The sequence below is a fragment of the Lactuca saligna genome, chromosome 8 (genome assembly GCF_052625555.1).
Source record: "Lactuca saligna cultivar CGN05327 chromosome 8, ASM5262555v1, whole genome shotgun sequence".
Lineage (NCBI taxonomy): Eukaryota > Viridiplantae > Streptophyta > Magnoliopsida > Asterales > Asteraceae > Lactuca > Lactuca saligna.
The window spans coordinates 163547313-163560719 of NC_136424.1; positions in this window are offsets into that span (position 1 = coordinate 163547313).

The window sequence follows — 13407 nt, forward strand, 5'->3', positions numbered from 1 at the left end:
ATCAAACTATGGTGTTATTTGGGAGATGAAGTCATTTTTTGTTCCTGGACGGTGGGCTTTATAGCAGAGGAGGGAACAAAGAGGTATATGCGATTGGAGGGATATTTGAATCAACATGCTAAATTTAAGGATATCTAAAAGGGTTCAAAATTTGAATGAATCCGGGATTTGAGGGAACCATATCAAATTGTTGAGAAATATAAGGAGATTTGATGATAAATATTTGAATTCAAAATGTGGTTAAAATTTAATATTATTTTATTAATGGTTACTTGTACTATCAGCTTCATCATTTGGACGTCTTAAAAAAATAATATTATTATAATCAATCTATTTTTAGAAATAGTTAGATTTCTTTTATAAGATAGTAAAGATATATATATATATATATATATATATATATATATATATATATATATATATATATATATATATATATATATATACTAGCTGTTTACCCGCGCCAAGCGTCGGGTGCAAATATTTTATGCAAAAATTAGTTTGTAGAGGATTAGTTATTTTATGCAGATAGTTTAATACATATAAACAAAATATTGATAATTTTTCGGTTCTTAGAATCCTCAAATGTTGATAAACCCATTTATGTGTCATTTCGTTGCAACTTGCAATTAATCACTCGTAATATTAACTTCAAATAACTGGAACCTCTTAACTCGTTATGAAACATTGGCCGGTTTGATGAGCTATGAGTTTGTAATATTCTACTCGTATTCTTATTTCCGGTCTATGTAGAGTTGCTTTTTTGTGGTCTGTAACTCTCATTTTCCTAGTGTTTTTGTTTACAATCTATATTGAACAAAAGGAAGACTCAAACTTTTTTTTCAATTTTGAAGCTCACGTTACCATATGTGTAGGAGATAAAATAACTAATATATATATATATATATATATATATATATATATATATATATATATATATATATATATATATATATATATATATATATATAGGTTAAAAATTACAACATAAGACTTACGAAATCAAATGGTGAATCTTTTTCCAGTGAGCAGTGTCCTTGTTATATTGCCGCCAAGGTAGTGATGGGTAAACCACTAACAATGGCTGAGTTCAAGAACTCCACAGGTAGAAGTTATTTTCATCATATTCTTTTTCATCAAAACTATTGTAAATTCTTTTATCGAATTGGTTGATCTAATAATCATTAATTTCATCAACTGTCTCAATTTTGTGGATAATATTGTCCGCAAAATTATAAAATGTAAATTAAATCTATTGATTGTAAAGATGAAGTTATTAAATCAATCAAATCTTATCCGTAGTAGTTTCTGTTTGGTGACCGTTTTTTATTATACCGCTTTTAAGTTGATAGTTGTAAGTTGTAACATTAATTTATTATATTTAAAATACATACTTTATAGTTAACCACAATATTACTTTTTTACTTAAAGAGGTCGTTTAAGATTTATGATAATTTGTTTTAATGTGAAATTACATATAAATTATATATCGAATTACTTTGTTCCTTAATAATTAGATTTCATAATCATTACTTTAAGTCAATTTATAACAATAATTCGTATTTTCAATTTGTATGAAAACGTTTATCCACATAAATGAAACTAAAATAGTAAAATAAAAACACTTTTTTTAATGAATTAACCCAATAATACAAAATTTGATGTTAATTAAATTGCGCAACAAAATTAAACCTATCAGTTTGAAATATTAGTCGCATATTATAAGCACCATTTTGTTTAAATTGTTGTCATGATCATTCTTTTCAATAATTCCAATTTACAACTTCAAAAAGCTGTCAATATGAGCAATGTGTAACAAAAATTGAACTGTACACATTTGATTGGATTCAATGATTATTGAAGAAAAACAATGTTTAGGAATGTTATCAGTCCTCTCCACTTAATAGGTGCAACATATGACCAAGAGAAAAGTTTAATGAAGCTTCAATCCTCTCTTTAGTAATTAGCAATATGATCACTCTCCATTTCGATGAGCATATGTTGACCAAAAATTCCATCATGAGTTTGCTACGAGTTGATAAAAATCCTTAGTTGTTGACACAGAGTCACAAACAATGCCCGGAACTAATTATCAAGAGGTCAAACAAACAAAGTAAATGAGAAAATATCTTTGATTAGAAAGATCTGTTCCGCAGAACATTAGGTAAATCTCATGATTATGCCACCTGAATATAATAGTAAACACAATATATTTAGTCATTTAAATACCGAAATACCTTTATTATATATATTGAGATAAAAAAAAAAAAAAAAAATGATTACAATTGATAATTTCAAGCTTATACAGTACATATTTAAAACTCACATTGAAGCTATCATCCCAAGGAATAATACACTAAAAGATTAATGCCTTCGATCTATCGATATCTTCTACTAAATGCACCTCCAAGACTCGTTTAGGAGCTTCATCAACTCATCCCTTCCATTGAAACTCGTTGAAGCATAGATCAAACATACTTTATTAGAAAATAACACTAAATTATCTTTTTTTATAAAACACGTCCATCTACTGGTTTTCTTTAGAATCGATAACTTAGTGGTTCTAGCTTAATGGATCGTGATATTCAACCATGAAAATGTTTCAAGGTTGATAAAGACAGCCACACTTGTTAGTGCAAATCTCATCATCCATCTATCTAAATTAAATTAAAATTATCACCATATATGTGATAACGAATGAGAATGTTTTCTAATATATATTATATGTTATTGTGTAGGTACATATGCAAATGAAAGTAATCATAAGCCTTACCAAAGAAATAGCATCAGACAAAGATTTAAAAGTTTGCAAAATTGAACTACATCTATCCTGTCATATATGGTGGATCTATAGCTTCAATGGAATGTAAATTCCAAATTAGGCCTAACGTTTCTATCTTTTTTTGTCTGAAGTGACATGCTGTTGATATCTCCTTGAAACTCCTTACGATGGTGTATTGTATGTGGTCTAGATAGTGGGTGTGGACCCCATGTTTCTGAATTAATCCCTTTATTTCCTTGTCAATAATTGTTGTATGATATGTAAAAACTTATATAATTCACATAATAAGGAGAAGGGATTCTGAACTATGATGCGTACAAACAAAAAAAATCACAAAGAGATGGGGTAGGTAGGTCTATTACCTGGAGGAGAAAACGAAGATGATGGTGTGATTCCCAAATTTGCTCACAACATCTGGTCAACCAACAAAAACCCTAAAAAAAGGCCCAAACTCCAACATAATCAAAATCCCCTAAAACGGAAACATCAAACATCATATTTGTCAAGAAGCTTAGAAAATTGATTCAACAAAAACTTCTGACCATTACTTCATCCTTCAAAAATGGATCTATCAGTGAAATACCTTTTTATAGTGCACCCTTCAAACAAATGCCATCGGAACAAAATAGAAATAGAAGAACAAACGAAGATCCTTTAGACAATGAAACTACTTCTTATAACTAAAACCGATAGATGGAGGTGGTTGTTGGGGGATACCACATACAGTAAGCAGATACAACCATCATAACCTTGATTATCATCTTCCCCATTTTCTAAGTCTCCCTAATCGATTTCTTCATTGTGTGATTTGGATCGTGCCTGAATATAAAAAAAAAATAGATTAGAAAATTGAAAATGAATGTAAGAACAAAAAATACACACCAAAATAAACTGTAAAATCTGATTGATTATTCTTCTTCACTTGATGTTTCCTATTTCAATGTCACAAATCTGGAATAGATCATTAGAAACAGTAGTTAGAGCCTTTGTGGGAGGTTGAAGGCAAAAGGGGGCGGAAGGAATAAGGTTTCCGAGAAGGGTGAAAAGAAGGGCGGCGTGGATGGCGGCGAATGCAAGCATGGGTGCAACCATGTATAAATGGGAAAATTTTAATATTTGTGTCGACAAAGAGGAAAGTAAGTGTAATAGGAGCGAGATAATGGGTGATTAGGTCCAAGATTGGTGGGTGATATACGAGTTACCATTTAAATTATCCTGTGTTTTCTGGATGCATTTTATGATGGTATTTGATGCATTATTAGTTGTACCTCTTAAAAATTTCAAGAAACATTCAATATGCTTTATACAATAGTAAAGATATATATATATATATATATATATATATATATATATAAAAGTTAATTCATATAATTTTTTTTAACTTAACATAAAACATATGAATTAATGTATATAAAATATATCTTTACAAATATATTTAGATTTTAAGGTATTACCGAATAAGTGTTAACTTTTGAGTTATTCATTTAAATATCATGTAAATAGGTCTACTATACATAGAAAACAATGTAACGTAATTTTATTTTATTAAAAAACAGTCAAAAAACTTGCGAATTAATGGTCGTGAAGTCATGATAATACACTTCCCAAGAGTTAGTTCGTAAAAGAACTCGCTAAGTATTTGCAAGCAACAATGAATTTTGTATTTATAATTGGCGAAGAGGATAAGGATGAACAAGTGATACAATACAACATATGGTGTGTAGTCTGGGCTGATATTGTTTTCGAAAAAGATGATATTTTTGTAAACAATTTATATAAACAATTTATATAAAGAATCCAACGATGCAGACGAAGTTGGTGATTTAATATATATTGTGGACTATATCCAAATAAGTTGTTAAACTATCTGTAGTTTTATATATTTTACATCTCTCATGTTTCATTGAATTAGTAGTAATCTTGTTTGTTTTGTATTGTTTTTAATTTAATCGTAAAGAATACAAATCATTAACATAAAAAGATCCCTAAAGATGGATATTTTATAGTCATTTTAATGAATAACTTTGTATATATTAGGTCGGACAGAGCCGGGCACGAGATGAGCCACGGGAAGCTTCCCACTTCAATGAACACCGCACCGGCGGTGCGGAAAGGGTGGCGCGGTGTAACGATCCAATTTTTCAAGTCCGAAAATTTCATTTTAATTAAACACTTTGTAAAACATTTGTAAATAAACAACATTCGACCATATCATTTCTTAAAACATATTTCGTGTCTGCAAACCCAAAACATAAGTCATAATAAATTCAGAGTACAAATCTCAGAATATCTCATGATGCAGAAAACAGGAGTGTGTGTATGATGTGCCGCTACCGCGCCAGCTCCTTCCCTTTCGCTGAAGAGGTACCTGAAACCAAAACTGTAAACTGTAAGCACAAAGCTTAGTAAGTTCCCCCATCGTACCACATACCATACAATCATATAGCATACATATTGTCGGACAATTCTGGGGTGCCGACCTACCCGTGCGGCCATTCTGGGGTGTCGTCCTACCCGTGTTAAGCCATTTTGGGGTGCTGACCTACTCATGTCATGCTATTCTGGGGTGCTGACCTACCCGTCGGTCCTAACAACCGCACTTGGGGACTATTCCCCTCCTACTACCCTTACCACATATAAATATCATGCCAACATACAAACAGACCATCACATACTGTCAGACATATCTGGGGTGCCTGACCTACCCTTCGGTCCTAACAACCGAACTCTATTACTATCTCATATAACATATCGTGCCAGCATATAACATATCAGGTAGTAGCAAACCTAGATGATATAACAAAGACAATCATCTAACATACAACACCTACTAGTGGGTCGGGCTATAAATCCATAAACATAAATTAGTCAGTTCTAAATACCCTTAGGTCAAAAGACTGACCTATCCCTGGTCCAAGGTCAACTCCTTGGTCAAAGTCAACTTACAGTTGACTGGACTCGCCGAGTCATGGCGCAGACTCGTCGAGTCCCTCTCCTACTCGCTTCCAAATCCTCACCAGAGCATCCATCTTGAGGATTTGGTTTCTGGGACTATTGCCACACGTTAAATTGCTCATCCCGTGTGCAGTTACGAAGGGTTGGACCTTCTACACTAAAACCCCTCTTAACTCAGCAACAATTCATATGACTCGCCGAGTTGAAGAACAACTCGTCTGTGACATCCCCAATTTCACGGCCAGAAAATACTGATTTGTTTATGCTTTGTTTTAAAATCAGAGTTATCTTTTAAAGAAAACAGTTGTGGAATTTGTCCCAAAAACAAAATAAGATAACCATTTATCAAAATATTTCTCAAAAAGAATGTATTTTTTTTATTAAATAATAAAACCTCGGGATGTCATGATCCGATACAGATCAAAAGCATAAACAATAAAATAGACCTTACAACAATCATTTATAACCACTGATTTATAATCCGAAATCTCTCGTTAAGTCCACCAACTTATACTCTTGTGTCATACCTGTAATATAAAGAAAACTGAGTGGGTCAGGCTTGGGAGCCTGGTGAGCATATAGGGTTTTCAACCCACAATAATATATTCATTATATTTAATCATCAAACAATCAACTCAATTATCCATCCCCATTATCTTCTTTATTTCTTAAGGTTTTACCCTAAGAATCGATTATACTTTCTTCATTCATTCCTAAGGATTTACCTAAGGAACTGGCACAAAGTCCATTTGCTACCACGATTTATACAACAGACACTACGTCACATAGTCACCAGGGTTCATACAATTGGCACTACGTCTCATAGTCACCAAGGTTTACACAATAGGCACTACGTCTCATAGTCACCTGGGTTTACACAAAAGGCACTACGTCTCATAGTCACCTGGGTTTATACAAAAGGCACGAAGTCACATTGTCACCAAGGTTTATCAAATAGGCACGAAGTCACATCGTCACCAAGGCTTACTCAATAGGCACGAAGTCGCATCGTCACCAACTATTCCATCTACCTATGTTCTACCCAACATTTTTGTAGATATAAATACAAACACAATTTAAATCATTTAACACCAGTATAAAAACATCAATTCCAAGTTCATCTCAAATAGACAATTAATATATAACACATAGCACGTATTTCATAGCTAATACTTTATATTTATGTGTTAGAAGAAAGTAACTATGCACTCATGCATATAAACAACAATATATATATATATATATATATATATATATATATATACACACACACACAACACGTATTTTATAAAATACTTCATATCTATGTGTAAGATGAAAGTGATTATACATTCACTTGATCAGAAGATGATCAGACGGCACTACGACTTGTATTCTTGGGTAGATCTGGAAGATCTTCACAAAAACCGGGCTCCGTGCGGGTAGGGCTTCGGCTTGGGAATCTCACTTCTCGGGATCTTCGGGACTTTGGAAATTGCTTCGGGGCTCTGGAATGATATCGGGGCTTCGGGATATAATTGGCACGCAAATGAGGCAAAAACTAGAGAAAAAGGAAGAAAAATGGCAAAAGAATCGGCTGATCTCGGTTTCTATTTACAGGCTGCTGGGTCTGGGATTATGTTGGGCGTACTCTTCGGATAAGCTTTGGTATGCGTGCCACGATATTCAAAAATTCATAACTTTCGCATACAAACTCCGTTTTTGACGTTCTTTATATCCACGCGTAGGTGAGATTATGCTCTACAACTTTTGTTTAGACTCCATCGGCTAATTTTGATTTTATTTTTATTATATTATTTTTTAGTAGGCCGGGACAGGAAAACTTCGTTATAAAATCATAACTTCTTCATCTGACGTCCGTTTTTGTCTGTCTTTATACCGTTGGACTACTAATGACGAGATCTTCAATTCTTGTTTAGATTGTTTTGGCTAAAAACCGCTCGATCTCAAATCGAGTATTCGAACTGCATACTGCTAAGTCGAAACTTAGAAAAATCATAACTTCCTCATACGAAGTCAGATTTGGACGTTCTTTTTATGCACGTTCACAGTTTAACGAACTCTACAACTTTCGTTTAGATCACTAAAGCTAAATACCGCTCTAACGTAAATTCACTTTTTACGTCATTTAGCGTCGTGTCGGTTCTGTCGCGAAACTTCGACATGTCATAACTTCTTCGTTATAACTCGGATTTCGGCATTCTTTATATGTACGGAATTCTTGTAACATATACTATAACTTAGTTAAGATTATTTATTTTAAATAATCTTTTGTCGAAAAATTGTTTTCGACCCCTATTATCTCTAAATTGACTAGCCCGGATCTACGGGTGTTACACGTCGAGTTCCAGGCAATCTTCAAAGGACTCGCCAAGTTGTTCGTCCAACTCATCGAGTCTAAGACCATCTTCATAGAACTCTCCGAGTCCCTTCAACCCTCCTCCCATACAAACCAAATCTGAGACATGCAACGGTTCCAAACCATAGATCTAAGCTCCTAGGGTATGCTTATCAAATAAAGTTGCAAACTTTATGTGCATGCATGGCCTTAAGAGCTCCAAAAGGAAATTCCAAGCTCTTTATGAGGTCATACACTCAATAGGTACCTCAATCACTTCAACCACAAAGAATTTACACTTCTAAGGTGTCCATAAGGTCCAGATCTGAAGTCCTTTTGGAACATAGAGCATAACTACGTGGGGGTTGAGGTTTTAGGGCTTGAAAACCATCAATTAGGGACAAAAGGGGATCTAATGAACTAGTGATCAAGGTAGGAACTTTTCTACCTGAATGGAAGCTTCTCACAGTGTAGACTTCGGATCTCCTTCCTCTCTTTGCACTCTTCAACCTCCTCCTTGTTCTTCTAAGCTCCAAACTTCCTTCACCAAGCCAAAATCACTCACAAGAACAATATGGGGGATAAGGTTTCGCTCTACAGCTCTATGGAAGTGTTAGGGACAAGGGAGGCCGAGTTAGAGTGTTTAAATAGGGTGCAAACACCCTGGTTAGGGTTTTACTCGACCAGCATGGACTCGCCGAGTTTGGGACCCGACTCGCCGAGTCCCTCACTTAAATCCCATGCCAAATCGCTCCTACTCGGCGATTCGAGCCTCCAACTCGCCAAGTCCAAGGCAAAATGAGAAAAAAATACATAAACATGAATCGTACCAGGAATCTGGTATTACACGCGGGGAGGAGGTTAAGGGTGGGGCTGTCGTGTGATGAAGAAGAGGGAAATGGAGACTATGAAGTTCTTGATGGAAAACACCGACCATCTCTCGGGACCGGTTCTCGAGCTCGTGATGAAGAAGATGGAAAAAATTATGAAAAAATATTTTCCATAAGTTGTTGTTGGTTTGTTTGATTTTTTGTTTATGTTTTTTTTTTCTAATTTTTTAAATCTTAGGTTTATTGTAATTTTTATTTTAATTAATGAAATGCATTTTATTTTTAATTAAAATTTTTGGTTGTTATTATTTTAAAAATTATAAATTATAAAAATGAATTAATTTTATTTAAAAAATAAAAAACAAATAGTGAGGGAAGCTTCTCATCCATTTCTTGGGTTTAGGTGAGATAAAAGAAAGTGATGGAAAGGGTGTTGTGGCCCACAAAAAGTGAGGGAAGTTTCTCACTCACACCCTCCGGTCTTTTTGTTGTTGCACGGGAAAGACAAAAAACAACTTACGATGGTTAATGTAACTAAAGCATAACGTGAATTGTTAGACCCCCAAACCAGACGGCGAAAAAGTCTGGGGGCTTGGTGTGATTTCATCCTTGTAGTATAATTACATAGTATATAATTGAAACATAACATCATCATCATCACACATGTAATATAACAACATATATTGTTTTCATAGAGTATTGTGTTTTTGAATATTACATGCCAAAATAGTTAAAGTATGATGAAACAAAATATACAAATATCCATTAATTCGTTTCGCCCAACTTGTTCAACAATTTCCTGAGAATACAAGTTAATTTAAAAATGTCAACATAAAAATGTTGGTGAGTTCATACGCATGTTTGTGAAAATGACTTGTATAATTTTGTAACCACCAGAAAATCCTATATTTTATGAAAACAGTTTATTATATTTGTGTCCGATCTTGTATTAATGCATGTGTGTTATTGTTTACTAGCATGCAAAAAGAGAATGCAGAGAATGTAAAGAGAATGCCCCAAGACAACCCGATGTTGTCTGTGAAAGAGAATGATGGTATACCAACCTTCGGGGTTGAGTATCGGCGCAAGTATGTTCCCGATTAATCCAATGAGAAAAGAGAATGGTCTCCCGTAAATTTTATAACGCTAATTCCTCTAAGTGAGTCGTTATAACCATACTAGATAATGACAATTTTGCATGTCTTGGCGTTTATGGATGCCAACGGAATAAGGTAAGGTTTTCGTCACCCTAGACTAGTTTAGTCTAACTGTAGGGAATAGCTCAGGTGTGGGGTGTCATCCTCATATAGATCTATACACAAATCCTCGCTTGTAGCACCTGGTTCTTGGTACGTATTATGTTATTAAATATTTATTTATTTTGCATTTTTGGTCTTGGACTCGGCGAGTTGAAGGACAAACTCGCCGAGTAGAAGCGGGACGAGACGTGGGATTTAAGTGATGGACTCGGCGAGTCGGGTCCCGGACTCGGCGAGTAGCTGCTGTCTGGACTAAAACCCTAATCCAGGGTTTTGCACCCTATTTAAAGCAACCTTATGCAACCTCCATTCCCCATTTATGCTCCCAAACACTTATCATAGCAAACCCTAGCTGTTCTTGAGAAAATCTAAGGCTTTTGAGTGATTCTTGTGAGTTTTGACCTCAAGGAAGAAGGAAGAGCATAGAAGGATACAGAGGAGACTAAAGGATTCGAGTTTGGTTCATCATTTGCAGTCTACAGAAGGTATAAAGTCTGAACCTTGCTCATTCATTTGTTAGATCCCTCTTTGAGGTGACTTGGGGCGTTTATAAGCCAGTTTTGGTGGCCAACCATGTTTGAAAACATGGTTGGGGGTTTGAGCTTTTGGATCATGTCGTTATTGGAGTCACAAGACAGATTTGGGTTGCTTTTACACCCAAGGAAGGCCCCATGCAACAAAAGGACCATTTTAGAGCCTTTTAAGCTCAAAAGTCCCATGTATGCACGTAAAGTTTGTAACTTTACGTGCTAGATCGAGTTTAGGGGCTTGGATCTATCTTTTGGGCAAGTGTTGTACATCAGAAATCGAAATTTTAAGGAGGGGATGTGACCAACTCGACGAGTCCATTCTTGGACTCGGCGAGTCCAAGGGTTTTGTCCCATATAAGTGAGGATCAAAAGGACCAGTTGAGTGTGGAAAGGTTTTAGGGAGTCCCGGGGAGTGACCCAAAGTCCTAGACTAAGCAAATTGTTCTGTAAATTCATGGTACTCGGCGAGTCCAAGGCAACCTCCTTAGAATTCGGCGATTTGTTCATCAACTCGGTGAGTTAAGGACAGATCTGGTTCAACAGATGAAGGCCAACTCGAGGAGTTGTTCATCAACTTGGCGAGTCGGATGAGTTTTCATGGGGCGTTCGGATGAGAGAAGAACTAGTCGAGTTGACGAACGAACTCGATGAGTAGGGACGCAGATGAGGACGAGTAGAGAGTGAGGGACTCGGCGAGTTGTTGTCCTAACTCGGAGAGTAGGGTCAACTGTAAGTTGACTTTTACTTTGACTTTGACTTGACTTGGTTAGGGTAAAATGGTCATTTTACCCTAAGAGTATAGAAATCAGTTTCTAACCGAGTATTTGTGGGGTTTGTAGCCGGAGGATTTCCGGAGCAGCAGCGGATGGAGGCTTCCCGCACTGATTATCAACAGCTACCTGTACGAGGTGAGTTACCTTCCAGTAGGGGTGGGTCTAAGGCCACAATGCCAGCCCACCAATGAGGAATATTTAGAAGATGATTGTTTTTGTGATAATTATCTTGGTTCGGTATGTGCTTGGTTACGAGTTATATCTGTATGATATGTTACGTGCATGATAGGGATAGTGGTCCTTAGGACCAAGGGGTAGATCAGTACCTGGATATGCCTGACTGTATGCTTATATCTTCTTATTGTATGCTAGTGGTAAGGAGTGGAATAGTCGCCAGTTACCGGTTGAAAGATACCGATGATGATTACCGGTTGAAAGATACCGATGACGATGACCGGTTGAAAGATTCCGATGATGATTACCGGTTGAAAGATACCTATGGTTTTGTATGGTATGTGGTATGATGGGGGAACTCACTAAGCTTTGTGCTTACGGTTTCAGGTACCTCTTCGTCTAAGGGGAAAGAACCGACGGTGTAGCATGGCATCACACACACATCTGATTTTCCGCACGACGTTTTTTGGGATTGTACTATGATATGATCTTTGTTTATGTTGTGGTTTTCGAACATGATACTTTCTTTTATGAGATGACGTATTTATACAATATTTTCTAGTGAATGTTTTATGAGTTAATTAACTAAAAATGAAATTTTTAGACTTGGATTTTGGGACGTTACACCGCTCTCCCTCCACGTGATTATGGTTATAACTACATGCTACGATCGTACACTCAAAAGGTGTCAACCGACACTTCTCACTAGATCATCAATCGAATTTACACGAATAGAAACATATAAAGTACATTCCAGGCCTAGTATGTAAGTGAACAACTAGGGCCTACTAAGCATGTAAATCATTTCTAGGCTCATAATGAATGAAATTATATAACCCGAGCCCAATATATATGTAAAAGGACAACTAAGCCCCGTTTCACATGTATATTATTTACAGGCCCAATAAGCACACAATGAGTATACAAGGTCCATCGAGCATGTAAATGGGTCAACAAGGCCCAATAAACATGTAAAGAGTATTCATGACCTATCAAACATATAAATGGGTTACTAAGGCCCAATAATATGATAATGACAAAATTAGCACGTTTGTTATTTTATTGCTTGTTTTAGTTCAATTATTTACCAAAATTACATAAAGGGCCCACTTTTGTAAAAATAACATTTTTAACTCACTTTTGTCAAAAATATCATTTTTGACTTGATTTTTATAAAAATGTGAATTTTCGGCCCATTATAGATAAATCCATCTTTTTGGTCCAAATTTTAATAGATTCACATTTTTAATCCATCTTATCATAATTTTACATTTTTGACACAACTTTGTTGAAAATGACATTTAAGCCCATAAAAGTCCAAAAAGTACGAATTTTTGGGCCAAAGCCGTGAGAAGCCCAAATAAGGACCATTTATGAAAATGTTTACATTTTTAGTCCTTGTAGGGTCTCAAATAATGCAGCTAACCATGTTTAGCAAAAATAATCATTTTTGCTCCCTAATAATCGTGAGTTAAATAAATAAGACCCATTTTTGTGAAAATTAGCATATTTGGCCCATTAAAACCGTGAAGGCCCATAAAGAAGCCCATTTATGAAAATTTGCACTTTTAGGCCCTTTAAGACCATGAAAATCATAAAGATCCATTTTGATTTAAAAATGACTCTTTTGTCTCAAAACTGTGAGTCACATAAGTTTTCAAATATTTTTAGCATGTTTAATCTTTCCCACCTCATAATAAGTCACATAAGATGGTTTAGTTTACAAACATTACCAAGTATAGTAGATATTTTGAGTTTGGTAGAGA